The sequence below is a fragment of the Gymnoscopelus microlampas genome (assembly GCF_963454915.1).
Source record: "Gymnoscopelus microlampas genome assembly, chromosome: 6".
Classification (NCBI taxonomy): Eukaryota; Metazoa; Chordata; class Actinopteri; order Myctophiformes; family Myctophidae; genus Gymnoscopelus; species Gymnoscopelus microlampas.
The window spans coordinates 13,746,842-13,760,065 of record NC_139943.1 but is presented as its reverse complement, the minus strand read 5'-3'; the positions used below and the strand labels follow the sequence as shown (position 1 = coordinate 13,760,065).

At 42.6% G+C, this 13,224-nt stretch overlaps 1 protein-coding gene across 1 annotated transcript in view; it reads right to left on the bottom strand.

Annotated features, from left to right (window-relative positions):
• The window catches only part of LOC311047275 (neural-cadherin-like), a gene marked incomplete at both ends in the record, with an annotated part of 231,151 nt that overhangs the window by 216,622 nt on the left and 1,305 nt on the right, over nucleotides 1-13,224 (bottom strand). The gene's annotated exons all lie outside the window — the stretch shown is intronic.

Here is a 13,224-nt window from a genome sequence, read left to right as displayed (position 1 = left end):
TGTCAAGGGACCCCACATTGATATGTATATTTGGCCATGGACCAGTAGAGCTGCTATTTTTGAATAGCCGAAATATTTAATAAGAATAAGGGCTTAAGTGATTATACTGTTTCCTCATTTTGCTGGAGACCCCCCTGGAACCCCCTCAAGGACCACATTGAGAACCAGTGGATTATATCACCTGGTTTAAGAAGCCTCTGTTTTTGAGGTGACGACAAAGAATTTCACCAACTTTATTTTAATGTGAACTGACATTCTAGTTGATGGGACAATAAATTTGCTGGTGCTGTCAGAATGTGAGCTGGACACAGGAGTCCTCTTTTTCACATAGTTTTCGTCTTTTCCTGGTCGTTCTCTGGGCACACATTTGCCGTTGCACTATTAGTGCAATTTCAGTGACTTACTCTGAAGCAAGAGTCCACAGCATGTCAAAATATCTCACTAGGCAACCAACCATGTGATCTATTTCTCTCGCCGTCGAAATCTCTTTCACCCGGCAAAACTTGTGTGTCTGTCTCTATATCTGGTGTGTTTATCAGCACCAGTTTGGGCCACCGAGAGTTGAGCCACAGCCATTGTTATGCTCAGTTAATTGGGCCTCTGGGTACAACAAAAGGTTGAGGAATTCAAGACCACATAGATAAATAAACACACAGCATTGAATTCCCACGGCATATCCCAATGCCAACTCCAATCTTCTCTGTCTGGACTATAGGCGGGCTTGTCTGAGGGGCTGATTCATTGGAGTGTTTTAGGGGGGTTCTATCAACACCTCCACTCAATCAAATATCTTCCTCGCACCATGACTTTGTAAACTATCCACAATGGTCCGTCGTGGCCCGTTCCTCCACATATAAATTGTTGTTTAAAGTGATGTTTTGTGACTGCGAGCAAAACAGCTCCTGGTTAATCAATATAGCACAAAATCAATCCAAGCCTCTGGTGAAATGCCACAGACACGGCTACAAAGCATTGCGAAGGTGGTGCCAAGGCCAAAGGTACGGTTCTGAAGGTGGATGGGGGAGAGTGCGGGGGCTTATAGGAGTGTTGATTCTGAACCATTCTGAATTCAACCACTTTTTCCATGAAGTCCCTATTTTGGCCATGTTCCTTATTTGCAAAAAAAAAAAAAAAATGCGTCAAATGGCTATACGCGTTGTGAGTTTGTAGATCGGTTGTTTGGAAGATTTTAAAGACGGTGAAACGTTCTGAAAATCGGGCTTCAGGGGGTTAATTAATCATCAGTCACAGCACATTAAATCAGCGTTGAAGGAAGTGGAGTAAAGACCAAACAAAAGCGCGACCCTCCTGCTGCGCTGCACGGCGGATCATATTTAATAACTGAGAAACCCCTCCTCGGCTGGTGATGGGTCCCTCGTGAGATGTACAACTTGTGTTCATTTATCAGACACACGGGGAGAGGGAGCAGGTTGCACGGAAAGTGCTCTGGGACCGGGAGTCATGTGCCTTCGCAGGGCAGGGGGGACATTTTACCTGACAGCCACCACCTCCCTGATGGCACGTCTAGCACTGCCACAGAGTCTTGCTCTGTAATGGACATCAATAATGCAAAGCCTTGGTCTGCCCCATGACCGTAATAACATCACTGCTTCACACGCTGCCATTACATCACTGCTGCACACGTACGCTCTGTTCCCTGCTGACAGCGACTTTTCCCACCTTACCAAAATCTCGGTAATATCCCCAACGTATTCTCGCACCCAAGGCTGCTCGAGGACAGTGGTTCTTCTTGAACGTTGTCATTTCAAGGATCCCCATAACTCTGAGAGTGTACAAAATGGAACCAAATGGACCCGTTAAGGGTCCATTTGGTTCCATTTTGTACACTCTCAAGAGTTACAGCCCTGTAAGGGTCCATTTAGTGTCAGGAACGCCTGTCGCGTCACACACACATGAGAAAATAAATGATTTTCGACCCCAGGTTCAATGGAAGGGTAACCACTGCAGATGTACTAGTTCTATTGTATTAGCATACTCGACCGTACAAGATTGGTTTGAATAATATTTTATCCATTAAAATAAGTTCTGGGCTGCAGTTCTAAATTATTAATTATAACATGGTTGAATTGGAACTCCCCCATGGAAACACACTGAAGTTCTCCGCTTGTTTAATGATGATAACCCACTGTTATGCTACTTTTTTTCAGTTTTTTCATTTTTTGTTAAAAATAAGGATCTTGTTTTTAGTTTTTGTAAACAACAATAAAAAACGGAAAGCAATGATACACTCTCTAGGGCCTAGGCCATGATATATCTCATTATCACGTATCCAGCCTTTTAATTGCCCTGGGTAAGGGGAGTGATAAAAGGATAGAGAGGGTGATAACTGATAACCCATATCAGCCCTACGGCAGTATACAGTTATCAGCTGAAGGGCCGATATGGTAGCTGACCAATCAGCACAAGCTAAACGTGTGTCACATGCTGTATGCATACCCGCCACCTCAAACATGGACAAAACCTTCCCGCCAAACGGATGCTGCAGACGGTGGTCAAATTCCATACGCCTGACTTATACATTCTGCGTCGGTGTCGCACACTGAAAATAGCTGATCTACAAGCTCACAACGCATTGCAGGGCGACACGTTGTGAGCTAGTAGATTGGTTATTTTGGTTGCATAACTTGATGTGCAACCAAGTAGAGCTAAGACTTTGTTTGGGCACAAACAGACCAAAACACACAGCGGAAAAAAATGACCTTCGACGGTTCACAGAATGGTTGCGGAGCCTGCCAGCAGCACCTGCTGTGTTGTCGGCCCACTCCCTCACCACAGAGTTAGGAAATCCCAGCAGGACTACAGATTTGTTACGGTCTGATTGGTCCACAGTATTAAACCTCCATGATGGGAACAGAGACGGAAAAACAACACGGCCATGCACATTCACTTTCCCCACTGAGAACGGAATACAAATTGGCAGACAAGACAACGATTCAAGTTGAAAAACATCATATGCAAGCACACTCACACACACACGCACACACGCACGCACCCAAGCACCACATGCGCGCGGGCGCACCCATGCACACACACATAAATACAAATCCCAGGACTCTGACAAGTTATGGCTACACTTGGTGTGACCCCATCCCCAGTCTGTCAGTGATCAAATTAAGGCGCCATCAAATAATATCAAAGACGTGGGAAAACTATGAATAAGTTATTGCAAGACAAGACAGAAGGTACAGTCACACCTCTCTGGTGGGAATAAAGCCTCCGCACTGATCCTTTTGAAATGATATCATTCTAATGAATTCTTTGTACAGTAAATGTGCATATGTCTCTTGGCACGAGAGGAATTCCCCTTGATTATATAAATAGCTGTCGAGCTGTTATTCTCCATTAACATCTTTTGCTATGGTCCTGACACCACATAGATACTAAATAGTGTATCATAGACAATCTTTTTTTAACTCATAAATTTAGAGTAGCCAATTATTTTGTGTTGCCACTGCTGTTGTACCTGCCAGTGAGGTGCTCCCAGCCCGTATGAGTACGTGCAGTCAGTGACAAAGATCACCCTCCTTCCCCCGAACACGGCAAATTGGGTTTGTATATAGGCGTTCGGCCGGCCTGGATGCGCCACAGTGGATTCAACCCCCTAGACTCTGAAGGGACGGGCAGGCCCCTGCGCTACCCGAGAACACAATCTTAAATTATCATCACCACCGGCCAGGAGCCCAGGACATGATGAAATTACTGCAACTGTTGTGAAAGAGGTCGGATCCTCTATCATTGACCCACTAACTTACATTTTTGAGACTTCCCTAGAAACAGCTGTTGTTCCAAGTACAGGTTACAAAGGTCATTCTTATTTTTAAATCAGATGACCCGGGCACTACTACAACTACTACCACTAACTACCACTGGTATATAAAATAATCCTCCAACGTCTAAATTCAAATAATATATTTATGGCTTCCATAAAAATCACTATGCATACGTAGAACTCATTGACAACATCACTGCGTTAGATGATAATGAATATGCCATATACATTTCCTTTGACCCTATACTATGAATCATGATATTGTACAGTGGAACAAGGACAGTGGAATTAAAGACATTATTTATCATCATTATCAGTGGTAATTTGATGAGGCTTATGCTTCAATTTCAAAAGTATTTCAAGCTTAACTACTACAGAAGAGGCTCATTAAGAGCCACAGACTCTGTCAAGAGAGTTGGGGTGGTTGTATTTTGTCTCCCTGCTCTTCTATTGAGACATTTAGATCGTGTCAAAGGTCATGTCTCACCTAGACACAGGATCTGACATGAATTTTGACCTGATGGTCAAGATTCATCCCCTGAGCAAGCAGGCAGGCTCTATTTAGCTCAATGGTGAAAAGGTCAGCACTTGCGCCGGAAACCGGGTTCAAATCTGGGGTAGAAGAGGAAAGTTACATAGTGCAGCTTTAACTCAAGAAAAACCTTAATCTATAACCCATATGCCCACCCTACACCAGGGGTTCTCAACCTTTTCAGGCCGCGACCCCCAAAATAATGATATTATTTCCCGCGACCCCCCGCATGCGCGCGCGGGGTCCCGTTCGGATTTTTTTTGCGGTTCTGGGCGGATTGGGTTTGTTTTTTTCCCGTTTTTTGGTTACTTTATTTCGGTTTTAGGGTTAGGGTTAGGGTTAGGTTATTTAATTATAATAGGTTATTTGATAATTATTTATTATATTACATTAAAAATGTTTTCCTAATGTTAATAATGAAATATTTCTACCTTGAATTTAGTAAATTAACTGATAAAACATGAATTCAAATAATAACATTAAAAATATTTTGTCAAAAAAAAAAAAAAAAAACTTTTTTTTTTTTTCCCACATTCACCAAAAAATCTGGTGACCCCCCCAAATTATTTGGCGACCCCCGAGAACCACTGCCCTACACAACAGTGATCCCTCCCCAGGTTGACTCGTAGTCAGGATGGTGGTCCCTGGTTCACGTATGTATATATTTTTAAAAAAGGGTTCATCATATTTTCAGGACCAAAAAAGTATAATAGAGATGAAGCTAAGCACTTTATTGAGGTCAAAGTATTTGATAGGGTATAATCCACTAAAAATAGAAAATGTTGCTGTTTAGAGCAAGTAAATGTTGCGTGTAACAAATTGAACAATGTGATCTGGGAATCCACCTGAGAATGGCATGGCTCTTAATGTGGATCTTGGACTATGACGTCAGTCGTCAATGACATAATTATGACAAATTAGTGGAAGTTATAGGCTACTAATTTAGCCTACAGACAGTGTGCCCAAGAAATGTGGTTTGCAAAAGTAGCAGCGGACATATGCATACACACACACAATGAAATCGAATCAAATCAATTCAAATCAAGGCACGTCAAAGCAAATCAAATCAAATCAAATCAAGCACACTCACTTACACAATCTTATTCTCTCTGTCTCTCTCTCTCTGCTGGGCCAACATAAAATCCAGTCCTCTCCCTATCTCTCTCTCGCTTCACCTGTGTTCCTCCAAAGGGCAGCTGACTCCGTTCTTCTCATCCTCCCTCCATTTGGCCCCTAACTGCTTCCAGAGAAAATGTGGAACACCTTGCCCTTTTGTTTGCTACCCAGCAATACATTTCTGTCTCGTTCTGCCATGTATCCCAAAGACGCACGCACGCACGCACGCACGCGCGCGCACACGCACACACACACACACACACACACACACACACACACACGCACACACACACCTCATTACACCTCAGCACTTCACACACAGCAGTACAATTACACCTAACCCAACTGACTTCTTATCAGCCTCTGCACCGTCAACACTCTTCTTATCCAAAAAGAAAACACCCAGGAAACAAAGTCACCCACACATCCACATGCAGACAGACAGACAGACAGACAGACAGACAGACAGACAGACAGACAGACAGACAGACAGACAGACAGACAAACACACAGACACACACACACACACACACATCCACATGCAGACAGACACACACATGCAGAGACACGTGTAGACTAGAGATACACCGATATATTGGAAAACGATCCATGTCGGGCCATTTGGGTTTTAACCACTTAAGCCCTATGTTATACTTATACTGCTATTCCAAAATAGCAGATCTATGAGCTCCCAACGCGTGTCGATGTGACACGTCGTGAGCTTGTACATCTGTACGATTTTCACTACTTGTCATTCTACGAAGTGTGTAGGGCTGAAGTGATTGGGATTGGAAGTAACAGGCATCGACCTCGGAAAGTCATTAATGTTAGGGTTAAGCGTCATTCAAAAACAGCAGATCCGCTATTGTTTGCCGCGCGACACCGTCGTGCGACAAAGTATAAATCGGGAACACAAGTGTCCACATTAGGGAGCGAGGGAACGAAGGAAGCACGATTCATTCGGGCTTCCTTCGGTCCCACTCTCCCTAATGTGGACACTTGTTTTCCTTGTACACGTCGTCCTTCTCTTTCTCCTTCCTTCGTTCCCTCGCTCCCTAATGTGGACACTTGTTTTCCTTGTACAATATTCTACTCTTTATCCACCCACCCCCCCCGGCCGCCACCCCACCCCCCTTTTCATCTTTCCACCAAACCTTTTCATCTCAGAGCCACGCTCTGTGACCGCGCTGTCGGCGCTAGCGCCGGTCGCTGACCTCTCTCTCCGCTCCACATAATACTGTTGTATTCCTCTCTTAAAAAGAAAAATCCCTCTCCTCGTACATCAGCCCCGCACTCTCTATTATTTCCCTCTGACTGCTGCCCAGTGCTTAATCCCATCCTGAAGGAACCCTGGCACCAAACTTCTCTCTAGAAACACGCATGGTGAGCACACTAGAGAGAGAGAGAGAGAGAGAGCGCACCACAGTGCTGCAGGGATGCATGCAGGAGCACAGCAGTGGTGGAAAGTAACTAAGTACATGTAGTCAAGTACTGTGTTTTGTTTTGTTTTACTTCACTGGATTCAGAATTCTGATTCTGATTCACTTCAACTTCGAAATGGGACATCCTACGTAATGAGTCATTTTACTTTGGTACTTAAAAGTGTATTTTTGTACTCTTATTCAAGTAAACTTTGAATACGGGACTTTTACTTGTAACAACAGAATATCTCTACATTGTGGTATTACTTACAGATAATTTTACTTAAGTAACAAAATGTGAGTATACATCTTCCACCACTGCACACTGGAGAGAGGGAGAGAGAGGGAGAGAGAGGGAGAGAGAGATAGAGAGAGAGAGAGAGCAGACGAGAGGAGAGCTGCAGGGATGCATGGAGCTCAGACACATTCTCTCCATATCAGAAAAACTGAGCACAAATCAAATGGTGACAGGCGCAGCCTCGCGGCGCCGCATCAATATCAATAACTTTGACCCTCTACGGTAAAAACACTTCCGTCCTAAACTGTAACAACAACAACAACAACACCATTGAGCACGTGGGGGGGAAAAATCATATCACGCACACCACATGCACACACAGCTGTGACACGACGTATTCACAGATGGATGCGTGCAAAAAAAAGAGCTAAAGCAATCACCTGAGGCAACCCCCACCCCCTCGCTTTCCCAAATTGAATAAATGCCGGCAGCCTTTTGTGGAATTGTTTTCTACTTAAACAAACAACCCCAGAGTCGCAAATTACTACTAATAAAACGAGATCGGTTCTCTTCTCAATTCATTTCACATCACATGGGGAATATACAAATATATTGGTACAAAACTGCGGGAAAAGGGGGGAAATTGGATTAAAGACAGCATGAGATGAGACACTAATGATAGAGAGAGAGAGAGAGAGACGGAGAGAGAGAGAGAGAGAGAGAGGGAGGGGGAGAGGGAGAGAGAGAGAGAGAGAAGGGGAGGGAGAGGGAGGGAGAGACATGGTTCTCTGATAAAACACTCTTGAGTCGAGTTGATTACCACCACTGGCTGAAAGCAATTCTGCCCACATCAGTAAGGCAGGAGAAACCACTGATGTATGACACCCTCTCACCTCCACCCAACTCCACCTCCACCTCCACCTCCACACACCTCCATCCCTGCCGCAACTCACAAAAGGATTGCATGATTTGCTTAATGCTAATGCCGGGTCCGTGTTAATACCATTAAGCCATTAAAACCTGAGGCCGATTCTACAAATGCCTTCTAAATCAGTGGTTCTCAAACTTCTTTGTGCCAAGGACCCCCAAAATGATATGTATTAAATAAAAGTGCTCCTCGTACAGGTCTCCGCCAGGTCAGGTACTGTGTGTACCGATTTGCGTGATGTTTGGACAACATTTGTAGGAGTAATATATATAAAAAAAGGTTTTGCAAAAATCGGCCATCTGGTGGCGCTATACTAGGGCAATTTTAAAAGGGTGGCATTTGTTCCTCAATGTAGTGCAAATGAGCATGCAAAGTTTCACCGCAATTGGACGATGCATTCATGATTTGCGGCATTTTGTTGAAAACGGGCCACTCCTGAAAACTTTAGATGTCAATCTTAGCCAATCAGGAGGGAATATGAAAAATCAAACAGATCCGTCTTGATCACATGACTATAGAGATCATGTGTACCGATTTGTGTGAAATTTGGTTAAAATCTGAAGGAGCATACAAAGTTTTACACAGATCGGTGCAGTTATAGGTAAAAACACGAATCGGCCTGTTACAGCGCCACAATGAGGCTGATTTGAAAGATTTCAAGTGGCATTTCTTCCTTGGCCTAGTGGAAATGTGCGTGCAAATGTTCACAGAAATTGCATGCTGTGTTCATGATTTGAGGCATTTTGTTCAAAACGGAGCACTCCTGCAAACTTTGGAAGCCAATATTAGCCAATCAGGATGGAATATGAAAAATCTGAAAGACCCGTTTTGTTTAATGACTATAGAGATACTGTGTACCGATTTGCGCGATGTTTGGACAAAATCTGTAATAGTACTGTCAAAAAATGGTGCAAAAAACGGCCTCCTGGTGGCGCAATAACAGGTCCATGTGAAACTTTTGGCGCAGACGTTCTACTCTGGCATCCAGGGAGTGTGTGTGCACAGTTTCACATCAATGGGGCCAACGGTGACGGAGATTAGCTGTCCACAGACAGACACCCGGACGGACGGACAGGGCGCAAAACATAGTCTCCGCCATGCCGAAATTCAAACACTTTCAAGATTATTTTTTCCCCCAAAAAATAGCAGATGTACAAGCTTGCACTGTGAGCTTGTATATCTGCTATTTTTGAGAACTACTTTTCTAAATCCTAAGAGTTTTCAGAGAAAACTTATGTTGCTATGCATCTAAAATTACGCAGATTTTTTTATGGGTTAATGCCATTAACAGCTCTTCTCTCAGGTCCACAGAATAGGAATTTTGGAGAGGCAACAAACAGCAAAATGTGGCAGTGATACAAATCTAAATGTGTGTACCCTACCCTGTAGACAAAACAACAACATGACTCATGAAGGCATGGCCTAATTCCATCCACCAACCAGTCTCCTATACTGCACAGCTATGATAAAGAGGTTACGTAGAAAAATTCCAGCTGCATTATTAATAACTTCAGGGTTATTCAGCATAGTGGACTGGGTTTGGATGAAGGCAAAATGTCTCTCCGACATGCGGGCTCTTGTTGTATAATACAGTTTGTGTTGGCTGGGAGTGACTTGGAAATGCTGTTTGTGGAGCAAAACAAAGACATTAGCCATGCATGAGGTCATGTATTAGCCAATGGTGACAAAGTGAATTTGTCGGTAGATTTCAGCACTTGCAACACTTGACGTGTACTCCCAACTATCAAAACCTTACGTAGTGCAGTACCCGTTACAGACAGACAGACAGACTCTTGTATACACCAGTGGTGGAAAGTAATGAAATACATTTACTTAAGTACTGTACTTAAGTACAATTTTGAGGCATTTGTACTTTCCTTGAGTATTTCCAATTTCCAATACTTTTACTTCTACTCTACTACATCTCAGAGGCAAATATTGTACTTTTACTCCACTACAATTATTTGAAAACTTTAGTTACTAGTTACTTTTCAGATATACATTATGATATTATGAACCATACAACCACTTTAGCCCTATTTTATACTAGGCTATTTGAAAATAGCAGATCTACAAGCTCACAACGCTTCGCATCGCGATGCGTTGTGAGCTTGTAGATCTGCTATTTTCAAATATTTTGTACTTTTACTTTTGGTACTTTAAGTACATTTTGATGCCAATACTTTTGTACTTTTACCCAAGTAAATTTAGAATTTTGGACTTTTACTTGTAACAGAGTATTTTTATATCGCAGTATTGGTACTTTTACTTAAGTAAAGAATTTAAGTACTTTTTCCACCACTGGTATACACTATACAGGTATGTATATGGATGGATACGGTAGGTATACTGTTGCAGCGGGAACATCTGTCAATGCTTCCTGTCAGCCAAACAGCAGGTGAAAATCAGCCCCACAGACAGCTCTGCTCCACAGGGAGTCCACACTCCACACACAGCAGTGGAATAGAGAGAGACAGTCCAACACCAAGAGGTCCTATTAAATTGCTATTTTGCTGACCACATCTGCTAAGGTCAGTTTCAAGGTGTCTGACTACGTATAGTCTCATACATAAAGACACAAGTATCTCTCGCTCTCTATTCCTCTCAATTATTCTCTCTCTCTCTCTCTCTCTCCCCATCACGTCATCTGGCTTTCTCTTACTCACACAAGAACCACATTTTCATTATTAAATCCCAAAGCAATTTCACATGCAACAGTAGCAGGCCAATTCTAGTAGGAGATTAGCCGCAAATCCGTCCCAAATTCACTACCATCTAAAATGGACACCATTGCTCTCAGGGAGCCTCGAATCCTACGAGGATTTGGGACCAAATGGACCCTTGCAGGCTTGTAAGTCAGAGAGTGAACAAATGGAACCAAACGGACCCTTATGAGTCCGTTTTGATTCAATTTATACACTCTCACAGTTAAACTGGCACTGTGTCGGATAAAAGAGACCCTCTCTCATATAGACTGAAGAGGGAGGATTGTGTCTGGAACGCTCACAGGATAAATTACATGCCATGCCTTTGATGAGGAGAAGGAAGTTGGCAGGTAGAGAGAAGAAAAATGTAAGGCGGAATGCATTTGAATAAATGCCACGCTGGAAAGACTTAATTCCATTATGCTACCAAAATAAAGAATGAAAGGGGGAAAAAGAAAGATTCTTATTATTTTTACCTCCTCATGAGAATGTGTCCCAGAGAGTCTTACAATTACCGTCCAGATTCTTTGGAACATTCTACACAATAAAACAGCAGCTGAATACTCAAATGAGAATAACACAAGTTACATTTTTGTTGCATGCTGTGCAGCACAATTACTATCTGCTGAAAAGTCCTCTGGATGGTGTAGATAGAAAAAAAAACAAGATTTGGTGCTGGGTGCAGTGGTGGACGGAGTACTCCGATTTTTTATTTATTTTTTACTTAAGTAAAAGTAGCAATAGCACAATGTAGACATACTCTGTTCCAAGTAAAAAGTCCTGCATACAAAATGTTAAGTCAGTAGAATGCTGAATGTTGCATTTCATAATTTGTTCCAATTTTTTTTTTTAAAGCAAACTGTTTCAAGATAGCTGACCTAAAAGCTCACAACGCGTCGCGATGCAACACTTTGTGAACTTGTAGATCGGCTATTAACCAATAACCAAAGTGTAAAAGAAGTGGTTATATGGTTAATGTATGTATTGTAATGATAATCTAAATCAGCAAAGTAAATCGTTTTCAAATAATTGTAACAATATTTGACTCTGCGATGTACTGGAGTAGTATATAGTATTGAAAAATGGAAATACCCATGTGAAGTGAAACATACCTTTGTACTTGATTACAATACTTGAGCAAATATATTTGCACTGAGTGAAGCCAGCGCCTTAAAACTGAGTGAAGCCAAAACTTAAATAACAGATAGTCCTACAGATCTAAGAGTTTCATTTTCCCTCCAAGAACTGTGGAGGTTTGCTTGACTGTGGCATTGCCACTCCAAAACCACAGGACTGGGGAGAGAATGAGAGGGGGATTAGAGGGCTAATGCCACCAGATGAGAGGCGGGAGAGAGGCTCGCAATGGGTTTAGCACTCTGCAAGGATTATAAAGCTGCAATCCGTAGGTTTCAGTCCTACACGGGATTCGAACCCCAGTCTCCCACGTGACGTGAGCGACCGGAACTTCTATCTACCACTGACCCAAGAGCAAGCAGGGGAGATATTGGGCTTATGAGTAGGGAGACCACCTCCAACCACTGCAGATTGACCAAGTGGTAATCCCCTCTTGGCCAGGGGAGATATTGAGCTTGTGAGCGTCAGGCAGTACTACCTGTCAGCCAGTAGGCGTCCTACCCAACAACAAGGTTTAAATGGAAAAGTAGGTAGACCACCGCCAACTACTGCAGATGTGCTAGATTTAGTGTGTTAACATACTCTCTACCATACAGATTGGTTAAAATAATGCTTGATTTGTTTTAATAAGTTCCTGTGTTGCAGCTTTGAAACAGAAAACAACTCAAACCAAGATTATTCAGAGCTATAGTTCGCCAAGACACTGCAGATCTAATGGACGAATCAATTAGCCTTTCACACAAATGAGCAAGAATAAATGTTTTCACCCATAACAAACAGCTAATCAAAGTCTTCAAAACATAAGAAACGTGAACCCTATAAAAGATTCTGCTATTTCACTGAATATTTTATCTCTGGCAGATTTGTCGGGTTTCCAGGTTAAGGGGATAGATGGATAACGTAACAACATACACCTGTTGAATGCACCAGCAACTACACTCTACAATTCTGAGACTTAATATGACTCTGGGAGTGTATAAAATGGAACCAAATGGACCCTTATGGGTTAAACGAACACTGAGAGGGCTTCACAGTGTACATGGGTTTGTTAGGCCTTTTGTCCAAGCTGTCCAGATGGCAGCACAGTTTGGCCATATCATGCATGTAAATGTAATAGCAGCATCCCATTAAATGAGCACATTACCACAATGAACATTATTTCCCAGGGGGAGGTACATCAACACAGCTAAGTGTGCATTAGATTACAGTGCCCACTGCCCATTGCCCATTATAGTTAGGATGGGTAAATGCAGAAAACATGTTAAGGCTGGCCAATATATTGATATTGTGATATGAGACTAGATATCATCTGGGATTTTGGATATGGTAATATTGTGATATGAGACTATATCATCTGGGA